Source organism: Rhineura floridana, chromosome 21 (genome assembly GCF_030035675.1).
Source record: "Rhineura floridana isolate rRhiFlo1 chromosome 21, rRhiFlo1.hap2, whole genome shotgun sequence".
Taxonomy (NCBI): domain Eukaryota; kingdom Metazoa; phylum Chordata; class Lepidosauria; order Squamata; family Rhineuridae; genus Rhineura; species Rhineura floridana.
In genome coordinates this window covers 15,075,344-15,096,838 of record NC_084500.1, presented here as the reverse complement: position 1 = coordinate 15,096,838, position 21,495 = coordinate 15,075,344, and the positions used below count along the sequence as shown (strand labels likewise).

General features: G+C 44.5%; 1 protein-coding gene across 7 annotated transcripts in view; it reads right to left on the bottom strand.

Annotated features, from left to right (window-relative positions):
- BCAS3 (BCAS3 microtubule associated cell migration factor) overlaps positions 1-21,495 on the bottom strand; it is a 602,771-nt gene that overhangs the window by 218,117 nt on the left and 363,159 nt on the right. The gene's annotated exons all lie outside the window — the stretch shown is intronic.

Sequence of the window (21,495 nt, the reverse complement as noted above, 5' to 3'; positions counted from 1 at the left end):
AATCCCACTCACGGCCATTAAATCAGGGATATGGAACCCTGAACGTGGCCCTTCAGGCCTCTTTATGTGGCCCTCAAGACTCTCTTCCAAGCTACAATCCCTCTCCCAGTCACACACCTCACTGGTCCTGCTTTGCACTCTCCTTGAGTGTTTTTGCCTGGCTAGAATGTGTCCCTGGATGGAGAATGGACAGAGAGGTGTGTCACTCGGTATGGAAACCAGCCTACTGTACAAAGGTAAAATTTTACAGTTGTTGCTCCATCCATTTTTGCGTACAGCCCCTGGAAGGTACCCAGGAGGGAATGCAGCCCTTGGATTGAACCCCCCTCACCTTCCCTACCCCTGAATTAAGCAAACCTTGAACAAGATGCCATCTTTCAGCCTAGCTACCTCATACGATTATGACGATAAAAGGGCCTTGTACACTGCTGGCCTGTGCTCCATGGAAAAGGGGAGGGGATCCCCCCCAAAAAACAGCAGTTTATACTGAAGTTCACTTAACTGGAAGCCCAGGGCAAAACCCATGTTTTTTATGCAGGCAAAACAGTCTGAAAGATTAGGGACATTTCTCACAGGGTTTCAGATGCCATCAAGTTTCTCCTAAAATGAAATGTCAAGGAAAAGAATTTTGGCAAGTTTAACCAACTATTTGAGTGTGTGTATGTCATAATTAATTAATAAATTACATACAGCTTAATTTCTTATATTTCTAACTGGCCTTGGACAGATTAATATGTTTACTCAAAGGATCACTTTACCCTATATGTGCCCATTCAACTGCTTTGGTTGGTGGAACAGGCACTTTTGCAAGCACCACATAATGTTTGTCCTGTATTTGCAAGGAATGCATCTTTCAGTGTGGCAACACTTACTCTTTGGAACCCCCTGCCCATTGATATTAAGCAGGTGTCTTTGCTGTACTGATTTTGGTGCCTGTTAAAACCTTTTTGGTTTAGGCAAGCCTACCTAGGAATGTAATTTTATTATGTACATTCATTTTAAAAGCACTGACTTTACTTATATTTTGATAATTTTTATTTAAAAAATTGATGTTATCAATTTTTAATTAATATTTCTAATATTGTTTTATGTAAACTGCTTAGAGTTTTTGTTGATTAAGTGGTATATAAATCTTGTTAAATAAGGAAATAGATCACTATCATCATACTGGGAGAAAGCTGAGAATAAGGATATAATGGTATATTTAAGGAGGCTGATGGAGTTTTGTGGCTGTGTTGAGATTTGAAATTGAAGTCTGGTCTGCAACTGAAGCCACAATACTAGGCTATTTTGCTCCCCTACCACCCACTGAAATACATGAACAGCCTCTTTTTTTTAAGTCCAAGTCAACTTCACCAAAAAGCTTTTTCCTTTTTTAAAACTCGGCTGACAAATTCTGATTATGTTCAGGAGGATAACAGAGGAGACATATCCATGGGCTGCCTGTCTGGCTGGGCCCCACCTGACTATAAGCATCAGTATTTCTTAAAACAAAATTATTTCAAAAATTTGGCTGAACTCAGCCAATATATAATCGGCAGCTCATCAGGTTTGCAGCACGGAGACCTTGCCAGAAGGCCTGAAACAGAGTGACAGTCCATGTTTATTAGGCTTCTGAGGAAGGAGTCTTCCTGTACAAGGGGAAGGTTCGGGCTTAAGCGAAAAAGCAGGCTGCACTTTTTTCCAAGTCTTGGGAATTGTGTGAAGGACACATTTACAGGGGAATTCAAGGAACTGTAGAGCTTTGTGGGTATTACAGGGAACAATATGGAGGAGTCTGAAAAGGCCCAAGCTGATGTCTTCTAAAAGTAAGGCAAGGCAGAGATATTAAAAATAATTTATCTTTCAATTACTGCTTGGAAACCAAAGTCATATCTGTTAAATGGATATAAATAAAGCCAAAAGTTTGTTTGTTTTTTAAACAGCATGGAAGTAACTGTGATTCAGAAGAAGCAACCAAGGAAAGGATTGCAGTTACGTGCTGTGGTGGCAAAACATCAGTAAAAGCCATTTTGGGCTGGCTAACAGAAGTACTGTATGTAAGAGATGTTGCTGGGGCCCCCCTGAAATGTTACTTGGGTTCTCCTCGGCCTCAGCTAGATCTCCGGCAGAAGCTGTGCTTGCAGAACGACACAGGGTCCCTCCTGGCTCTCACTATTTTGCAGGAGGGAGTCAAGCACACACCAGAACACTGGTTTATATATTTAACATGGATTAAAGCACTCTGTGACCGTAGTGCAACAATCCACTTTTAAAAAAGAATCAGTGATGGAGGAATGCACTGAAAAGTGTGGGATGAACAAAGATTAATGGGAAGATGGGTAAGCACCCCACAAGCAAATCAGGATGAATGCAGGTTATATGCTCGTTGTTGTATAACTGCCCCATAAACAAATCAGAACAAATGTTCTTTAAAGACCAGACATAGTCTAGCTACTGTGTAAGCTTTGTGCAAGCAAATATGGATGAATGCTGAATAAAGACGGTATCTGGAGGGTCCCACAGATTGGAAAGGGATTCAGGGAACAAAATGCAAGTTTTGAAGGCAAGGGCAATGAAGCTAAGGATGAGTGGGGTATGAAGGTCCAACGGCCACAGTCTCAACCACAGATGACGAAGATTGCCACCACTGTCATGTACGTATGTTAAAACAATACTATGAAAGCAGCCAATACTTTGCTGTCTCCAAAAATCCAGTACCAGCCTAAAATTCAGACAAGTGCTCCAAATGGAGATAGGACATTTAGCCTGAGAATGGGGCAACAAGCCCGGAAACCTCTCCATCCAAGCTTGCTTGCTTTTTTAAAAATAAATAAATCAATAATTCAATAAAGAGGCAAGACTGCAAGCTACCCAGATTCTGACGATTAAGCTCTTTCAGCTAAATATGCCACAGATCACAGAGTGGGGCTTTCTGAAAGATCCAGGCAAGAATCAGTGGTTTGGGGCTGGGGGTGGATGGGAGGGACCCATATCAGGTTTCTTGAAGGGACAGGCAAAGCCTATGGTTAGGGGAGTGGCTGTTGATGTACGAGGAAGTAATTCAGTAGCAGAGCAAGAGAAAGACGGGCCTCAAAGACGTATGGAAGATGCTTGCTTTAGCCTTTCTGATATACCCTAACCCTATCACTTGGTTCCTCTTCACCCTTTCCCTCATACTGAGCCATTTCCTCCTACATATGAGAATTCCCTAAGCAAAGAATGTGCCTCTTCCCTAAACAGACTCAATACAGCAGGGGTGGCTAACCTTTGTTTTGGCCCAAGGGCCACATGCAGTCTTGGCCAACCATCCGGGTCCTACCCTCTCACATGCACACATAGCTCCCAGGACTCCCCTCCTGAGTCTTAGGGGTGAAGTCTCAGGAGATCTGGGAACCCTGCTTATCAAGGCTTGCTGATTGCAGGATGTTGGCAATGTTTACTTGTATTGCCCATCCAACTGGAAAGCAGATAAGGGTGTGTCTCCACTGATCCTTTTGTTGTGGATGCTGATTGTGCAGTGGTGTTGCATCTATGAACGCCACACATTTGTGGGATGCATATCTCCTAGCATCTCCAAAACAGATCAAAGGCAGGGGATCTCTGGACATGCTATATAATCCAGGCTGGCCAATAGCCATGTATCTATTCAGTTGTGGCAAATAATCCCCTCCAGGTCAGCAACGTAGGTTTTGTTGTAGTTTTGGCAGGCTGTTGATGTGCCTTGCATCGGAATGCACAGGTATGTTGGCTAATAACCTATTTTGTAGGGTAGTAATTTCAGTGAGCTTATTTGCCAGCAGTGAAAAACAAAAGTCTGTGAGAGGGCAGGGGGGAATGAGAACTTTCAGTGGCAAAGATGCAGGAGGCTGCTTTTATTTACTCAGATTCATAAATCAGAGCTGGAGAAGTTAGAGAGAGAGAGAGAGAGAAAGAGAGAGAGAGAGACTCCGGTAATTGCCTTCTCTTCTGTAGTAGCACACAGCAAAACATTTTAAAAAATGAAATAGATTAAAACACTACAGTCGTAAGCAATCCTTTGAGCCAATCAATAGGTTCCTATGAGCCTCGTGGCCAATTACAGAATGATTGGCTAAGCAAACAAAGAATTATTGGCTGCTTATTTGGGCTTCCCTTCCATCCTAGGCCAGCCCTGCCCCTGTGTGTGTGTGAGAGAGAGATCTTTCTCCCATTAAAAAATATGCAAACACCTGATATTAATCTGAGCGGCTGTGAGCTGTACAGTCTTGTTAAATTGCTACCACCTTTTCCACAAGCAGTTTTGGCAATTAACCTCATGGCCATCCACTTCAAAGGGAAACAACTGTTGAGTTTAACCTCCTCAAGCTAACCAGAGATTCCTTTAGGATTTTCCATCACTTTCATCCTTCTCATATATGAATATGGGGGGGGGGAGAGAGAAAACACAGACAGATAAAAGAATTGTGGTTATATTTTGCCAATTTATCAAAAAGACAAATATCCCCAGAATGGTTTCTGCAGCTACTGCTTTCTTCTCCCCACTTTCTTCTTTCCCTTGGAACGAGAAGTGGGACAGGATGAACACAAAATGGCGGTGCTTTCTTTTATTTTCTACTCCTCAAACATGCATTCTCTTCAGTTTGTCCAGAAATCCCTGCGTTTGCTGGAACCGTTTGATACATCTGACCCAGATTTGCCCCCCCATTTTGCAAATCTCTCATATGGTTCTCCAAATCATCTAAAGGCTCAAAAAATGCATGTGAAATTAAGGCTAACAACTGGAAAAGCCATTGGGTGAGTATGTGAAATCTGTGCTCTCCCATTTCAAACCGTTTTAAGAGAGTGCAGCCTTTGCATCCAACAGTGAAGCAACCTTTTGGCAAGAACCTCCAATTCATGTTGACAGTGATCCTCAGTTGAGGAATATGCGGTCGCCCCCCGTGCTACCACTCCAGTTGTGAAACTTCACTTGCTTTCTCAAGGCACCTTGTGCTCTCTTAGAAATTCTTGAATGTTTTTCCTAAAGAGGAGCCTTCAAATTTGCCTTGAAGCATCTCTTTAGGCAGCCAGTCAATGGTAACTTAGACAATCACCTCAAGAAATTGGCTAGTCTTAACTAAATTGTTAAATAATAATAAATACTACTACTACTACTACTACTACTACTACTACTAATTATTATTATTATTATTATTATTATTATTATTACAGTAGGGCCCCACTCATATGGCGGGTTACGTTCCGGACCATGCCTGTAAAGCGAAAACCGCTGTAAAGCGGAACTCATTGAATGGAATGGCGCGTGGTGCCCGAAAACCGCCGTAAAACGGAACAAGCACTGTACGAGTGGGGCTTGCGACGAATTGAGACCGCTGTATTAGCGAATCGCTGTAAAGCGATGCGCCATAAAGCGGGGCCCTCCTGTATTACTATTTTGTTTTCCTCAAAATCCCTTGTGTGTTTCTCCTGAGCCTCAACACTTGGCTCATAATTTCAATTTAGGTGAAATTTGATAGTAAATTCTAGTCTTGTCTGGTTTTGGTTTGGGGTTTAGTTGCAGATAGGGATGGGGGACAACTTTGATTCATTCTGCATTTAAAGGTGAACCTCCTGGATTTGCACTTGTCAAAACAATGCACAAACTGAAACATAGCTAACCTTTGAAATTTGGACTTCTCTGAATTTTGCAGTGCAGTATTCCAGTCAAGCAACGTGTACAAAAATGCATATAATGGGGTAAAGTGTGCATAAAAATGCATATATTAGTGAAAATAACATGGAAAATGCATTATATTAGGGAAATTGCTTTGCAAAAATGTGTATACTAGAAGAAAACTGCACTAAACTGCTGATATATTTTCACGAGAACTTTTTTTTAAAAAATCACAAACTGATGTGGAAATGTGGAGAACTGAACTTAAGATTGGAAAAATTAGAAAAATGAGACAAACTGAAATGGAGAGATTTTCCTGTCCCTAGTTACAGAGCACATGCTTTCCATGTATAAGATCTCATTTTCGAGTTTAAATGATCTCAGGTCGCAGGGCTGGAAAGAAGACTCCCTCCTGCAATGTTGGAGAGGTATTGTCATTCACAATACACAATATGCAGGGTAGTGCTTTTCAAGCTTGGGTCCCCACAGATGTTGTTGGACTACAATTCCCATCATTCCTTACTATCAGCTAAGCTGGTTCGGGATGATGGGAGTTCCAGTCCATCAACATCTGGGGGCCCAAGGACACATTCTAGGAGGGCACAGCGCTGGGCCAATTAAGGGTGTAGCCAGGTGAAATAGGCTGTGGCCTATGGAGAGTCCTCGGGTCCAGAAAGAGAGGACTGGAGGGTCCCAATCAGCCCCTGGACCTGACGTTCCCTGCTTGTCAGAACCAGCCCAACCGTCTGTCAGACCGAGGCTGCCCATTGGGGGTTCTGAATAATAATCTCTTCCAAGTTCACGCTGGAAAGGAAGGAGCTAAGGAGCCCTTTATCTACCTCTCAGCTCAGGCATGAACAGAGCCAACGTCTCTGGCTCACAGGCCACGTTGCTGGTTCCCAGTAAAAAAAAAGTAGTTGCCAACCAGCGATGGGGGGGAGGGAAGGTTCACACCTGGTTCTATGGCCCAAACATAGCAGGAAAGAGAGTCAAATAATTAAAAGACTCCAGCCAAGTGGCTTGGGGAGAAGGAAAAAAATGAAAATCCATTCAAGTCTTGTTATTGCACATTTTTTTCTTCCCCTCCAAAATAATAATTGCTATTGGAAAGAGAGAGAGAGAGAGAGAGAGAGAGAGAGAGAGAGAGAGAGAGAGCGTAAGTAAGTAAGTAAGTAAGTTGCTCTTCTTGGGAGCAGCTTGCTACTCAAGCCAGTGAATGCTAGGACGGTGTTAGAGTGACTTCTTGCAACCCTCCAGCTCTGGCAATGACTGGAACCAGTCAGCTGTGCGCAGACTGCTTCTGAAACTGGGACCCTCGCAAGAGACCCTGATGGTGCCTAGATGCCTTCCTCACACACACCGTATCAGGACACGAACCAGACTCCTTGGCTTTTTTTCAAGGATTCTTTCACCAGGATGTGTTTTATGGAGTTATGCCTAAAGCATTTAGCATGAACACGTCAAAGTAAGACATGTAGCAATGATGATAGGGCTGCTCATGCGTTCGTCCTCCACACACACAGCATACACACAGAGGGACGAGCAGGAACTATGTATGTATGTTCATGCATACAGCAGATCAGATTTGTGCGGTAGCTTATGGGCACGCAATTATATGCACACGGGCTATTCTTCCAGACACTCCCTTGCATGCATGGACATCAGGGGGTCGGGCTAGAGGGGCTGTGAACCATGTGGGTGGGGCCAGTATCCTTTATCCTCTATGCATAACCAATATACATGGAGGGAGAATGTGGAAACAGCCGTAATGTTTCCCCCCCAGATGCATATCTAGGTGAGTATTGTAGTATCTAGATGTGTATTGTCACTGTCCTACAGAGTGGGCTGCAACATCCGCCATGTGTAAAAACATGCTAAGAGAGGTCTCCACAGCATGCCACTCACCAGCTACATATGATGGCCTGCTAATGACAATCTTCCCATTTAGCCTGCCTATTTCTGACTTTAAAACTAGGGGAGATGGTGAAGGAAGTTTAAATATCTGGCAGATCAAGGACCATGGCCAGTGAGCTCACTAGGTTTGGCCAGGCCTGAAGGGTCAAAAATTGTCCCTTCAGGTCAGGTGCTGAGACAGCCATCTGCTGACATGTAACGTGTAAAGTGGCCAAGCGCTAACCTAGAGAGCCACCCACTACAGTTAACCGAGGGAGTGAGCTTTGGGGAGAAGAGAGGGAGATCTTCTATGCCATCTTATCAGGAGGTCCATTCCGCACAACTTAGGAAGTGGAGCTTTAGTGTAGTGGCACCTACCCTTTGGAACTCCCTCCCCTTAAATATTAGACAGGCCTTTTCAGCACCTACTGCAGACCTTCCTCTTTCAACAAGCCTTTTAAGTAAAGACCTTACCCACACTGCATCTGTGTTGGAATTGCTTTTTAAGATGTTTTTAAACCTTTTTTAAAATATAGATGTTTTTAGAGATGTTTTGTGTTGATATGTTTTTAAAGATGTTTTGTTTTAATATATTTTAATGGCTGTTTTTATTATGTTTTACAGTGTTTTTAGTGTTTTGTTAGCCGCTGGGCTCCTACTGAGAGGAAGGGCGGGATATAAATTTAATTAATAATAATAATATGGAAAGATCTATAGGGACATCTATTGTATTTCTACTAAAATTCTAGCAATTATTTCTAAATGTCTACCTATACCTCTAAATTAGCATATGCAAATTTTATGCAGATTGATGTCCCCCTCTCGTTCTCTTTTTTTGATGATGTGTTTTCACTTCAGGGGGCCACGCAAAGGTGGGCGCTCTATTCATGGCCCTTAGCTTTTCAAGACAAATCAGCAATGAAAAAGGAAAAGGGTGATTGGAGGGGGGAACCCGAAATGCGCCTGTTCAGATGGCAAGGGTCTGTTAGTGAGCTGTACAGTTCAACGAACCACTGCTTACATCAGCAAGATGGCTTGAAACGTCCTTCCCCTTCTGTTTTTCATCTACAAAGATTGTGTACTCAGTAGAGTGTTAAGAGAGCCTCCCTTCTCCTCTGAACAGTCTCCTGCTACTTCTCCCCTCCCAGACATACACCCCCCTCCACAATAGCCCCTGCAGCGGAAAACAGGAACTAGAGCAAATGCTTTTGTGAATTAAGAGATCTCGCAAGCGCAAATTTGGTCAGGCTGCTCGTTCCTGCAGGCCAGAGGCACTGCAGCTGCCCCAGGAAGTGAACTGTCAGTTTGCATAGCTGGTGACGAGCCACAGAGCCATCAGTCTGAAAAGGTGAAGACTGCAGAAGCAAGGAGGAATCAAAACTGGCGGGAAAGGGTTTCACAAGGAAAAAGTCGGCCATGAAAAAAGGGAGGAAGCTTTTGAAACAACAACAACAAAACAACAGCAGCAGCAGCAGCAGCAGCAGCAACAAATAACAAACTGCTGCCATTTCCAAGTCAGAATGAAGGAAAAATTAGATTACTGCCGGTGAGGAGAGCCAAAGTTGCATCTTACCCTGGGGAGAGTTATGATAATGGTAAACATTTGACAGCTGGCCTGGAGTTGTTATCTTTGCCTCACAATTGTGAGACGTAGAGTGAACATTTCTGATAAGAAAGACTTTTTTTTAATTTCTTGCTCTCTATAGTGGTCTACAGCCCAAAGCTACACAGGTTTTAAACAACTGGGCCCTCAGCGTGTGTGTGTGAACAAGTGGTGGCGGTGGCTTGGAGACAGCAGGAAAGGCTACTCCATTCTCCGCGACTTGCTCTAAAAGCAATTTCTCTGAACTTGCTCTTATGGGGCTGAGCCAAAAATGAGTGCAACCCATTTGCATCCTTTTCTGCAAGTGCTAAAAAGCCCTTCCCATTTTCAGCAATTTGTCAAGGTTCATGGTGAGCAATGAATGTTACGTTTTACCTTTGTACAGCAGCCTAGTTTCTACACACACTTGCAGACACTCCTTACGGTCTTCCATCCAGGTAGGCAAGAGGCACTATTGGGACTCAAGGACACGTTCCAGCCAGGCAAAAACAGTCAGGGTCAGTGAGGGGTGTGGCCTAGAGAGAGTTCCAAGGGCCAGACACAGAGGCCTGGAGGGCCTTATTTGGCCGATGCTCCTAAGCAGTGGCAGCTTGTGGCTCCATGCGGTTGGGGCAGTGGAATTCGCACCGTAGACAGCTCCTTGAAAGTTTGGACTAAATCCCGGTACAGATTCCATTGCCCCGCTGACATGCAGCCACCAGCTGATACTGGGCCTAAGGTTCCCCAACCGTGGGGTAGACAGTACTGAGCTGGATGGCCCCAGGCGGCTTCTTATGCTCCAGCACTACTGTTTGGAGGAAAATCCTCCCTTTTATCTCTTTTTATCCATCCGCATGGCCCAAATAGTAATTTGTTTGGCAAAGAGTCACACTAATCCACATTAAACTATTCTGAGAAGGTCCCTGCAAAAACAGCTCATCCTGCATGTTCCTTGAATTCTTAAAGGGGCTTTGAAAATAAGAAGAAACCAGCCATAGTTTTTCTGTGGGTCAAAAGTGTTTCGTTAATACATTCCCCCCTTCAATTTCTCTCTCTCTCTCTCTCTCTCTCTCTCTCTCTCTCTCTCTCTCTCTCTCTCTCTCCCCTCCCTCTCTGGTTATTCTGACCTGCTTTAATAAAGAAGTGCATAAATTGATATTAAAGTATGGCATTTTGAGAATGTTCCAACCCAGGGTCAAACTTGTATTAAAAACTTTACTTGTATAGGCTAAAACAACAGAACAGCCAAAAGGACTTCAGTGCATCTGGGCCCAATTACCAGTTACATCCTCGACCAGAGGAGAACAAGGCGAGTGAGGCAGAGAGTTCATGAATAATGTCATCGCTGGGTTACCCACAAAGAGAAAGGAAGCAGCCCGTCCAAAACTCAATATGTAGATTGGAAGCAAAGAGACTGCGATTCCTTCACTGATAGAAAGCCCAAAGAGGAGCTCCATGATTAAGAGGGAAATTTTCTTCTCCTAACCTGCACAACAGGTAGTGAAGCCTCCCCCATTTATTACATTATGGACATAAGAAGATCTCTGTTGGATCAGACCAAAGGCCCATCTACACCAGCATCCTGTTCCGACAGCGGCCAATCGGATGCGTCTTTTGGAAGCCCACAAGCAGGACATAAGCGCCACAGCAATAACTATGTGCTTCCCAAGATGGATGGATTTAAATCACATTGGCTGGAGTTGATGAGAGCTGGTCCAACAACATCTGTAGGGCCATCGGTTCCCTAACCCTGCTCTAAGATCTTTCCTGGCCCTACTGCCAAAGAACCTTCTAACAACGTTTAATGGTGAAGACAAAGAGTGGGATGGGGGTACAAGACACACTGTCTGGGAATCCCAATACCATCCTGGTTTGGCATCCTATACATCAGGGCTGGGGAACCTGTAGCCCTTCAGATATTGCTAGACTACAACTCCCATCATCCTTGCTCATTGCCCATGCTGGCTGAGGCTGATGGCAGCTGAAGTCCGGCAACATCTGGAGGGCTACAAGTTTCCTATCCCAGTTATTACATGTAGACATTTAACACATTGGTTTGTATTTCTGTTCAGATTTCAGTTTAAACCAGGTTATTTTTGACAAGAGCTACTGAACTGCAAATTTTAAAACCCACTTTACATTTTAAAACCATCATCATACATTTTAAATCCTCACCTTGACACCAGCCCTGATCCCAGGGTCTTAGCTCAACCTCATAGCTTCCCTTGGACAATGGTGCCATCATTGGGATCTTAGCCCAAGCGTGTTGCACCCCAGGCACAAGGGGAGTTAGATCAGGGAGAGGAGTCAGATGAAGACGAGGTCCTTGGGGGCATTGAAGGAGTGGGGGACTGTGCCAGCCCGCAGACTTCCTCGGCTGGCACCCCCATCGAGGCAGGTCCCGCCCCACCTGCGAGCTCCCTGCCTGAACCGTTGGGAAGCGACCCTTCGCACGGGCCACCAGTGCAGGAATCCCCACCTGGCACTTCAAACACTTCCCCGCCAATCAGCTTCCAGCTCCCTGAGGTCGTGCCGTAACCTAGCAAAGCCCTGCTGTCAGATGGGCCGTCAGAAGCTTGCCCCCCCTTGCCCCACATGAGAAGACACAAGAAGAGAGGCTTTCAGAGGGTGGAACTCTGGAGGAGCCGTTGTTTACGCGTGAAGACCTTCCCTACTTAAGCAGGTGCCCACCCAGGCTCTAGTGCTGAGTCAACTCTCCCCACACGCTGCAGAGACTGTTTAGGTAGGCTAGTTGGGGAAAGTAGTGAGTCAGAGTAGACAGGTTTATGAAGCGCACCGCTTTGGATGTAACCATCACACTAATAAAATGAGAATTAGACCAAACCTCACCTCCGTCTCATTTCTCCAACGGGACAAAGCAACCATGTCAGACAAAAATCAGGGAAATCAACCAGTGAGTTATTCTCCACTCTCTTTGCTTGGAGAATTTCACTGTGAATGATCAAACTTTAGCAGTAAACTGCTGTGAAAAAGCAACATCCATTTTGCATGAGAAAGAGCTATTTTATGCCATATTATCTCATTTTCCATCTGCCTCTTGTTTTCAACAAATGGGTAATACATCTTCAAAGTGACTGATCGGATTAAATGTAGCAGGGGAGGGGGCAGAGAAGGGACAGTGTTGAGCTCAATCAGCGTTTGAACACTTATCCCATAGTAGAACATAATGGGGGGTTTAAATCATGCACTACCCAGCAGCCATATTAGACTTCCATTTATTATAAATGTGTATCACCATATACATAATTATATAAGGTCATTTCTTATAGAAAAGCAGAAGTATAAAACTTGCATGCCAGAACAGGCTAGTTGTTTATTAATTTACGAGCACAGATGAGTTCAATGCTGATTGTTATAAGGACATATGCAACGCACTGCTGAACCACAGAGATAGAGTTTTGGAACTGCAGCAGGCTTATTCCTCTTGGTTCCACTTATGCCATTCCAAAACCCACTCAGAAAACCAGTTCCTCATACAATATCCCTTGGCCCCACCAGTTTTCTTCACATGGGACAGCATAACCTTGGTGATGTAGCCTGATAAATTGACTTTCAATTATACAGGATCCAGTCAAATGTAGCAACCTGTTATAGAAGATATGGGGAACCCTTGGCCCACCAGATGATGCTGAACTACAACTCCCAGTATCCCTGGCCACTGGCCATGCTTGCTGGGGCTGATGGGAGTTGTAGTTCAGCATCATCTGGAGGGCCAAAAGTTCCCTCCTCCTGTGTTATAATTAGAAACCTAAGCTACCATTCCGCTAACTGGTTTATGTGGCAATTAATTTTAATATTTAGCCTGATTTATCCCTGTAGATGAGGAGGTGGGAAAAAGTTTTCAGCCCAAGGACCACATTGTCCCTGGGGCAGCCTTCCAAGGGCCACATGTCAATCGTAGGTGAAGCCAGAGGAAAAATGAGTGGAGCTATTAATGTAAATGTTACCTTTGGACAGGAGGCAATTTTTTATACATACTTGCACACTCCTCTCTACCCTCCATCCAGGCAAGCAAGAGGCATTATCAAAGTTGAAGGGCATATTCCAGCCAGGCAGAAACACTCAAAGAAGGTGGGAAGTAAGGCTGGTGAGGGGGCATAGCCTGGTAGAGTTCCAGATAGAGAGTCCTGGAGCACCACATTTGGACCCCAGACCTGAGGCTGCCCACCCCTGCTATAAATCCAGGCAGGTAACAGCATTTAAGAATAAGAGATATGAACACTTTCAAAATCAGCCACTCGAGGCAGACCTACATGCAGTGGATGGATTCTAGGTAGTACAGTGATGTTTTGGAAGATGGCTCACTGGAGTTCCTGCAAGCTGAGTGCCACCACATGGGGAAAGAGGGAGCAGGTGCCTTCGGTAGAGGGCATTATGATGTGGCCAAGGAGGCATGGAGGTTGCGAAGTCAGCAGTGTGCAGGCAACATGGCTGTGAGTGGCTAGTAGTGGTGGCTGGTGCTCATTGGGAATGGTGGGGCGGAAAGCAGGGAGACCAACAGTAGACGGAGCCAGAGCCAATGATAGGAAGAGCCAACTAATTCAATATTTGTCTCCGTCCTCCTCCCTGATGAGTTATATAAGGTAACACTGAGACTAAGGGGGAGGAAGAGGACAGGCAGTGCTGCTGCCCCTTGGACTGGTTGTATGTAAGAAGGCAGGCAGGTGGGGGCTGGCCGAGGACAGACTGAGGTTGGTGGGGCACTGCCCCGTTTGCCCTAATGTGCCAGCCCCCACTGTACTGGCTAGCAGCAATTCGTGCAAGTCACTGACATCCTGGCCTGCACCAATGCCAGGCGGGCCCTGCACCTGCACGGAGCAACCAACAAAACACTTCCTCTGCTGCCTTGCCTCTGTAGGGTGTGGGGTGCCCCACATACATACAGCGGTGTTCAATGGCAGACAGAGAACTGCTTCATGAGCGGGTGCTCATTTTTTAAAAAACCTGACAGCATGTAATGGGTCCTAGGTGGTGATGGAGTTTTCTGTCTTTTCAGGCTCTCATATTTGGCCACCTAATAGAAGCTGACCGTTTTTACTAGGTTGGGTCAGAAAAATATCAGCCGTTGGACCACCTGCATTTAGGTCTTTTATATTTGGTTTGCTTCCATGGCAGAGAATTGTACAGCTTTGAGTTTTCAAATCCTGTCCTGTTCCAAGCTTTTTCTCCCTCCGCCCCACTCCCCCGGAAAAAGAACAACAACACACCATCTTTTGGCTGCTTTCTCTCCAAAGAGCAATATGCTTGTGCATAAATAAAGCCTGTAGCTTACTTGGTGAGACTTTTACTGCAATGTGCCGATGGTGCTAACTCACAGCAGAAAACACTCTTATTCCAGGCCATGACAGTGAAGTGACTTTTACCTAACGCAGCTATAAATTTCCTGATAATTAGTGGGTGGCTGACAATAATGCGTTCTGATGAGTGCAACAGCGTCAGCCTGAAAACAAGCTCCCCACAACGCCCACAAGAATCTCAGCAGAGCAGTCAAAACCAGGATCAGCATGACACCCAGTGAAAGAAAAGCTGGCCTCTGGATCTGTCCAGGGGACCACTCCCTTCCAGCTTCTGACCCGAAAAGCACCCTCCAAGCCTTCCAACCTCTACCTGAATAGCTGCAGTGCCTTTTAGTTTGTAAAAGTCGGGAAGAAATGCCACCTGCCATTGGCAAACCCGTTGTCAGGTGGTGAAAATGGGTGGAGGTGGTTGGCCTTTTTGTGTGTGTGTGTAAGGGAGGAGCAAAATTCTTCAAAGGTTTCAGGGCCACCATTCCTCCCACCCCTGAAGCCCTCTTTGAACAATGCTATGGGCTGATGAAGCATCATTCTAACTGCTATAGCAGGGTATGGTCTGGAGCCACAGGAGGCCACCACCTGGTTGAAGCTAAGCAGGTCTGGGTCTGGTCAGCGCCTGAATGGGAGACAGACGGGGAACGACATCTTTGCCGACTTGGGTTCCATGACCAGAAGAAAAGTGAGATATCAATGTAAATTATGTCCTCTGCCACAGGTTCCAGCATTGTTCTGAGGAGGATTCAGATTTGGACAACTCTGATCCCCCGTTACTCTCTTTCTACGACTTCGCAGCCTATGCATCTGGTTCTCCCATCCTCCTCAATAGCTCCCCCTGTAGCTGCTGTTGCTCCACAGCTCTCCTGGAAAAGTGCATGTGTGGAGGACAGATTCACTGGCTCTGCTAGCCTTGTTAAACCTCTAGATGATGCTGATCCTTTCCTAAGACAACATCTTCTACAGCTCAGGACGCAGGGCTCCTTGGAAGCTGCCCAGGGACCTGCCTTGCCAGTACTTGACTAGAATGGGTGCTGTTCATTGCTTCCACTCCCCATGCAAACCTTGGCAAAAGAGGATACCAGGGAAATTCTAAGCAGAGAAATGACAGCTGTCAATCAAAGTCAAGGCCCCAAAATGTGTGAAGAATTTTGCTACCCCTCCAAATTGGGTACACCTCCCCAAATTTCAAGCAGACTATTCCCCTCAGATAAGCTTTGTCTCATCCTTATTTTAACGCACACAGAAAAGAGAAACCTGAGGCTTAAATGGACACAATTATGGAACCCCCTTTCTGCTTCCTACAGAGATTTTCAAACAGTGATATCTTCCCAGCAATTCGGACAGGCTATCTATTGTCAGGCAACATTTTTGACACCAAATACACAGCACAAAGAAGGAAACGGAAGGACAGTGATGGACCAATCAGCCTATTTCTATTCCATGTCAGTTCCGCATGCATCCAGTCATGTCCATTTCAACCTGTTTACTGTGGATTTGTTTGTTTTTTAAAGCACAAAAATGCCACATTTAAGTTGTACGCATTTGTGTTGCACTTCCCCAAACATTCTGTACACATTTCCCTGCTAAAAATACACGTTCACATTATTTCCTCCTAAAATACACACTTTGTACATATTTCCCTGTAAAAAGCATACACTTATACACATTTTTTTAAAAAAGAAACTGCATTGCAAAATTCAGAGAACCATGCAATCCAGTGAACTGTGTTCCAATCTGCAAACCAATCTGGAAACTGTGAATTAGGCCAATTCACTTTAAAATGCAGATTAAAGAAAATTCTCATCCATCCCCAAGATTTTCTGTATCTACTCCTACTCTCTCTCTCTCTCTCTCCATATTTTTTCATGGTCTTTTATTAACTTTTTTTTTTAAGTCCCAGAATGTTAGGGGAATAGTTATCAAAATGCCAAGGCTGGTGTGAGCAGACCATTGGAAAAATAAAGTTCCATTTAACGACGTGAGAACTCTGATGAAGCCATCAAGTTAAAAGAATCTCAAAATAGTTCAGTACGGCTGAAGCATTTAAAACACACACATGCACACACCTCTATGTACAGAGTGGAGAAAAAAGAGGGACTGTAGGAAAGCGTCTGCCAAGGGTTAATTGCAACCCTGCATGAACAGCAGTTAACAAGTGAGAGTCAGAACACCCAGGAGGAAAAGGAAAATTTTTCCAATGCCATGAGAAATAAACAACAAGAAAGTGGGGGGTGGCGGTGGACAGGAGAGATATTTCCTTTGGCCACTCCAAAAGAGGAGAGGAGAGAGTTCTGGGAACGGCAAGGCCCGGCATGCTCTCCACTCCCTCTGAAACATTTGTCTTCATTACCACTCTTTTTAATCAGGGTTCTTTCATGAGTGTTTCTGCCCGGCCCCCGAGGGGTGGCTCTCGGCCGCAATAAATCAGATTCTCCCACCGCAAGTCACTAATCAGCACTCTACGGGAAAGAACAACAGCAAAAAGCGCAGACCGCTAAAGGCTGGGAGAAAACCCAGAGGCTTCACACGGCCCCAAGGAAGGCCTGCATCGGGAAGGAGCTTCTGGGCTTAACAGGCTTTGCTCGCTCAAGCATTATGTTAATGCACACATGCCAACTGTACCGTGGTGGAGGCAGAGTGTCATGTTTCAATCTGAGGGGTTGCATTCGGATTTCTGTTAAGCTGTGAACATGGCAGGCAGCTGCCACTGTGGTGACACTCAAGCCAATAATTAACTGGGTCTGACCCACTAAAACTGTGGTCTATCAAGGAACTAGGACAAGGGTCTGAAAAGCCAGGCAATTCCTTATTTTGCTAGTCTCTGTCTATGACCCAACACATTCTGCAAGCTTCCCCCATGTAACCACCAGGTTCTGTGCTGGTGAGGTTCCTCACGCACGAGATTCCAACTTGGCCCTACCAATGGTTCACCACATTTCATCCTTATCTTGCCTCCAACCCGCCACAACCTACTTTGCTCCTGCCCCTGATCTGCCAGATCCCATTCTGGTTCCACCAGCCTCACCTGCAGCTCAGTACTCTGAACCCGTAAGCTGGCATGTGTAAGCTTCTGGCAAATTACACCTGTGCTGAGGAAACTGCACTGGCTGCGATGAGGCCATGTTCAAGGTCTTCTTGTTAATATATAAAGCCCTGAACAATGTGGGTCCAGGTTACCTGGAAGACCGCTTGCCCCTTGTCAGATCCTCTGGTAAGATCATTCACTTACTTGTGGCACTGTACAGAATATCTCTGGGTGTCCATATTTTCTGCCATTGGCCCTGCACTATGGAATGCCCTCTGCCATATGTGAAGCATCGTTCATCAGATGCCTTGTACAGACACATATTTTTGCACAAGCTTTCCCTAACCCATAAGACTAAACTCTGATATTATTACATTTCTCATATGTTAGCCTTTGGAACTGTTAGCCCCCACACACACACACTTTGTATGTTGGCCCTTTGTTAACCCACTTTTCTCTTTGGTGTCCTACATCTTCCCCATCTATAGCTTTTTGTATTATATCATCGCACCTAACCATTGCAGAGAAGAGGTGGGGGAATTCGACATGGGGCTGCCCATTTAGATGGAAGCCCCATGTTGAGCACAATGTCTAGTTCCACCCTTGGTTAACCAACCAGCATGCATTATAGATAATATGCCCCCTACCTGTAAAAGAAGATTATGTCCCTTCCTCTTTTTAAGCATGTACACTTAAGCGGGGAACATTAGATTAAACATTATCAGCCACATAAATACATCTTAAAGATTGTTTTCTTGCTCTGGAGCCGCTGGACTGGAGCATGTACATTCCATAACTAGAGGACTGAATGCAGAAGAGATGGGCATATAAGAAGCTGTTGGAGCAGAAGGTTTTGTAATCAAGGTGGAATGCAAGAAGAAGAACTCAATGGCTTCTATATTCTGTGACACTTATGCGCCTTCACTTCAAAGAAGGCCATATTGTGCAACATCCCTTTAAGCAGAGATATGGGGGGAAGGGTATAACCGCTGAAACATTTGTCTGGTCCTGCTCCACTTAAATGATCCTTTAATTTCCTTTCCTCCCTCCAATGCCCTCAGGTGGCTTGTCCGGCACTAGTTGGCTTCGGATGCATGAAAAGTTCACAGCTCGAGGCCTGAGCTGCCGATCCCTGTCCAAACAGTCCTTTCCAAAGCGTTTCCTGCCTTGCTCAGCCTTGCGTGAGCTGCTCCTCAGATGCGTCAGCTGCCAGACTTCAAAATCCTTTTCATGGAAACTAAGCCCGGCTCCATCCCCCTCTCCTCTTCCCCCATTCCTTTCCCCCTTTCCACCTTAGGCTTGATATCCGGAACTGACTTCGGAAGTACTCTAATGGTTACCAAATTTTTGGGAACCGCTTCAGCTTTTCTGAGCTAAACATATGTTTAGCAAAAGCACGCAGGCCGTATCAACCATCAACACTTGACCTTCTGACAGCCCCAGGAGTTGCTGATTTTTTTTCTGTTCTCCTAGCTCAATCCCCCCACCCCAACTTTCCAAGCCTCCGTTCTCCTCCAATGAGAAAACTTTTACCAGATAGTGGCATGATGTAAATGCAAAATCATGTTGAGAAACGGTTAGCAAACACGCCGATTTCCAGATGTTTGACGAGACGGTAAAAGAAACAGCAAAAAGGAGGTCAAGGGTTTCCACCAGAGACCCTGTTGGGTTCCGTGTTAAAGGAGAGAGAGAAAAAGAATGAAAAGAAAAAGAAAAGAAACCCACACCAATTACTAGTTACTCATAAGGTCTGGGGGATTTAACACAGCTGTCAAACTATTTAGAAGAGGAGAATCAAAACGGAAAAGTTCTCCCAGTTGTCTGCCAAATTCCAATCCATCATGAGCTGGTTAAAGGACCTTGAATGGTCAATAGTCTGAGAAGGACTTAAGGCTGTTGCTACCACGGACAGGGGAGAAGTTCAGTTCAGTTCGCATTTGAAGGCAAACCTACCTAACTGGCACTTTCCGAAGCAATATGCGAAGCGAAGCACCGATTAGAGAATCATTCCTAGGTGGCGGCCTCGATTCTCCATTCTGATCCTGAAGAAGGATGAAACGAGACATGGCCCTGGAGATCTCATCAGTTTATCATCTGTGTGCCGTTTGGAGAACTTCTTTGTCTGTATATAGCTTGGAGAATTTGTGTTTGCATTTTTAAATTTTAAATACACATATCTACACATGCTGATACGTAAAGTTGTGCATGTTGTGCATTATTTTTTGATATCATCCATGTACACTTGGGTTCCTGTGACTTTATCTTTTGTTACTTAATTTGGGGACCCTCTGCTTTGTTTGGTTTGCTGAACACTGATATCACCATCAGAGGCCCTGCTCTCCCATTGGAGGCAAAGCCAGTGGATACAAGGACCAGACTGCCTCTTCCCTTATGCTCCTGTCTGGCCACTACCTCCCATGACAGAAGACTTTATTATTATTATTATTATTATTATTATTATTATCCCACACTTCCTCAAAGGAGCTCAAGATGACATATACCTTCTCCCTCTCTCTATTTTATATTCAGAACAACCCTGTGAGGGAGGTTAGACTGAGAGACTGTAACTGGCTCCAGAGAGCTTCATGGCTGAGTGGAGATCTGAAGCCTGATCTCCCAGGTCCTAATCTGACACTCCACTTGCGATAAGACATGTTCCAACAAATCTACTGTTTCAGATGCATGCCCAAGCCTTTTTGGACTGAACTTTTAAATTAGTATCTCCTAATTAATGTATAGTGCTGTACTGTTAAATGTATTACTTTTGGTGTATATTAAGAACATAAGAGCATGCAAAATAAATAAATAAAAATAACAAGAGCCTGCCTGCTGGATCAAGTCAATGGCCCATCTAGTTCTCACAGTAGCCAGCCAGATGTCTATGGCATATTTTAAACTTATTTTTTGTTTTCTGTACACTGCTCTGACATATTATAAAGTATGTGAAATATTATAACACGAGTGGTGCATAACTCTTTTTAAATGAATAAAAATAAATACAACAGACAAGGCCTTTTCTGCCATAGTGTGCAGATAATGGAAACATCCCCCCAGCTCATGTTTTGGGACACCTTTTAACTGACTGCACTGCAATGCCTATGTGGTTTCTATAAATGTGTTTTGTTGGAAGGGATGTTTTATACTGTATTTGTATTTTTTAAGTTCTGTTATCCACTGAGCATTTTTGGAAGAATGGAAAAGCAGGATAAATATATGTGGAATTCAACAAATACCTGCCCAGTGCTTGCCATTTGTCACAACCTCCATCATGCCTTTTTGATTATCACCAAACTTCTGCTGGCCCAACTTGGTTGCGTCTAGGCCTCTGGACCATTAGCTGTGGCACACAGTTGTAGCTTCCAGCACTTTCCTAAGCATTCCCCAGCAGTAAAACACACACACACCTGTCGTATCTCTTTGTATCTGTATATGTTTGGTGTGTGGATATGCATGTAAAATTGCTTTTATACATGCGTATGTTATAGCTGTTTCTATATATGCAACTGTTCTGTGTCTTTTTATTACAAATCATTTTGAGATGCCTCACACGACATGATTAATACAAGAAACAAATAACAGTAATTCACACAACCCTGCACTGGGGGGGGGGGTGTCATAGGAGCCGTCTCAACACATAAGGCAGGTTTCAGTATACTATCAAGTGCAGTTATTTTTAGTGTACTATATTTTTATCACCATGGAGGACAAGCATTTTATATTACTACCCTTTCCCGTAGCGATCACTTAGGTTTACACAAAGGAGCAAGAGATATGATTTAGGGGAAAAAAATTAAATGGCTGCAAAACCCACACCTTTTGAATCTGGGGTGGAAATCAGATTTGTGCATTTTTCAATTCCATAGTGATTTTTTTAAAAAGTCAAGTAAATGGGACCTTGGGGGATTTAAGCTCCCAATCTAATGACATGGACTCTAGGCACAAAATGAATCACAACACCATGCCTATATTCCTTCCCATATATTCCCAGTGTCATCCACAGTCAAATGTAGAGATTTTTGTCATGTGTTCTGGAGAGCCTGTGGTTGAGAGGTTGGTTCATTGGAAGTTG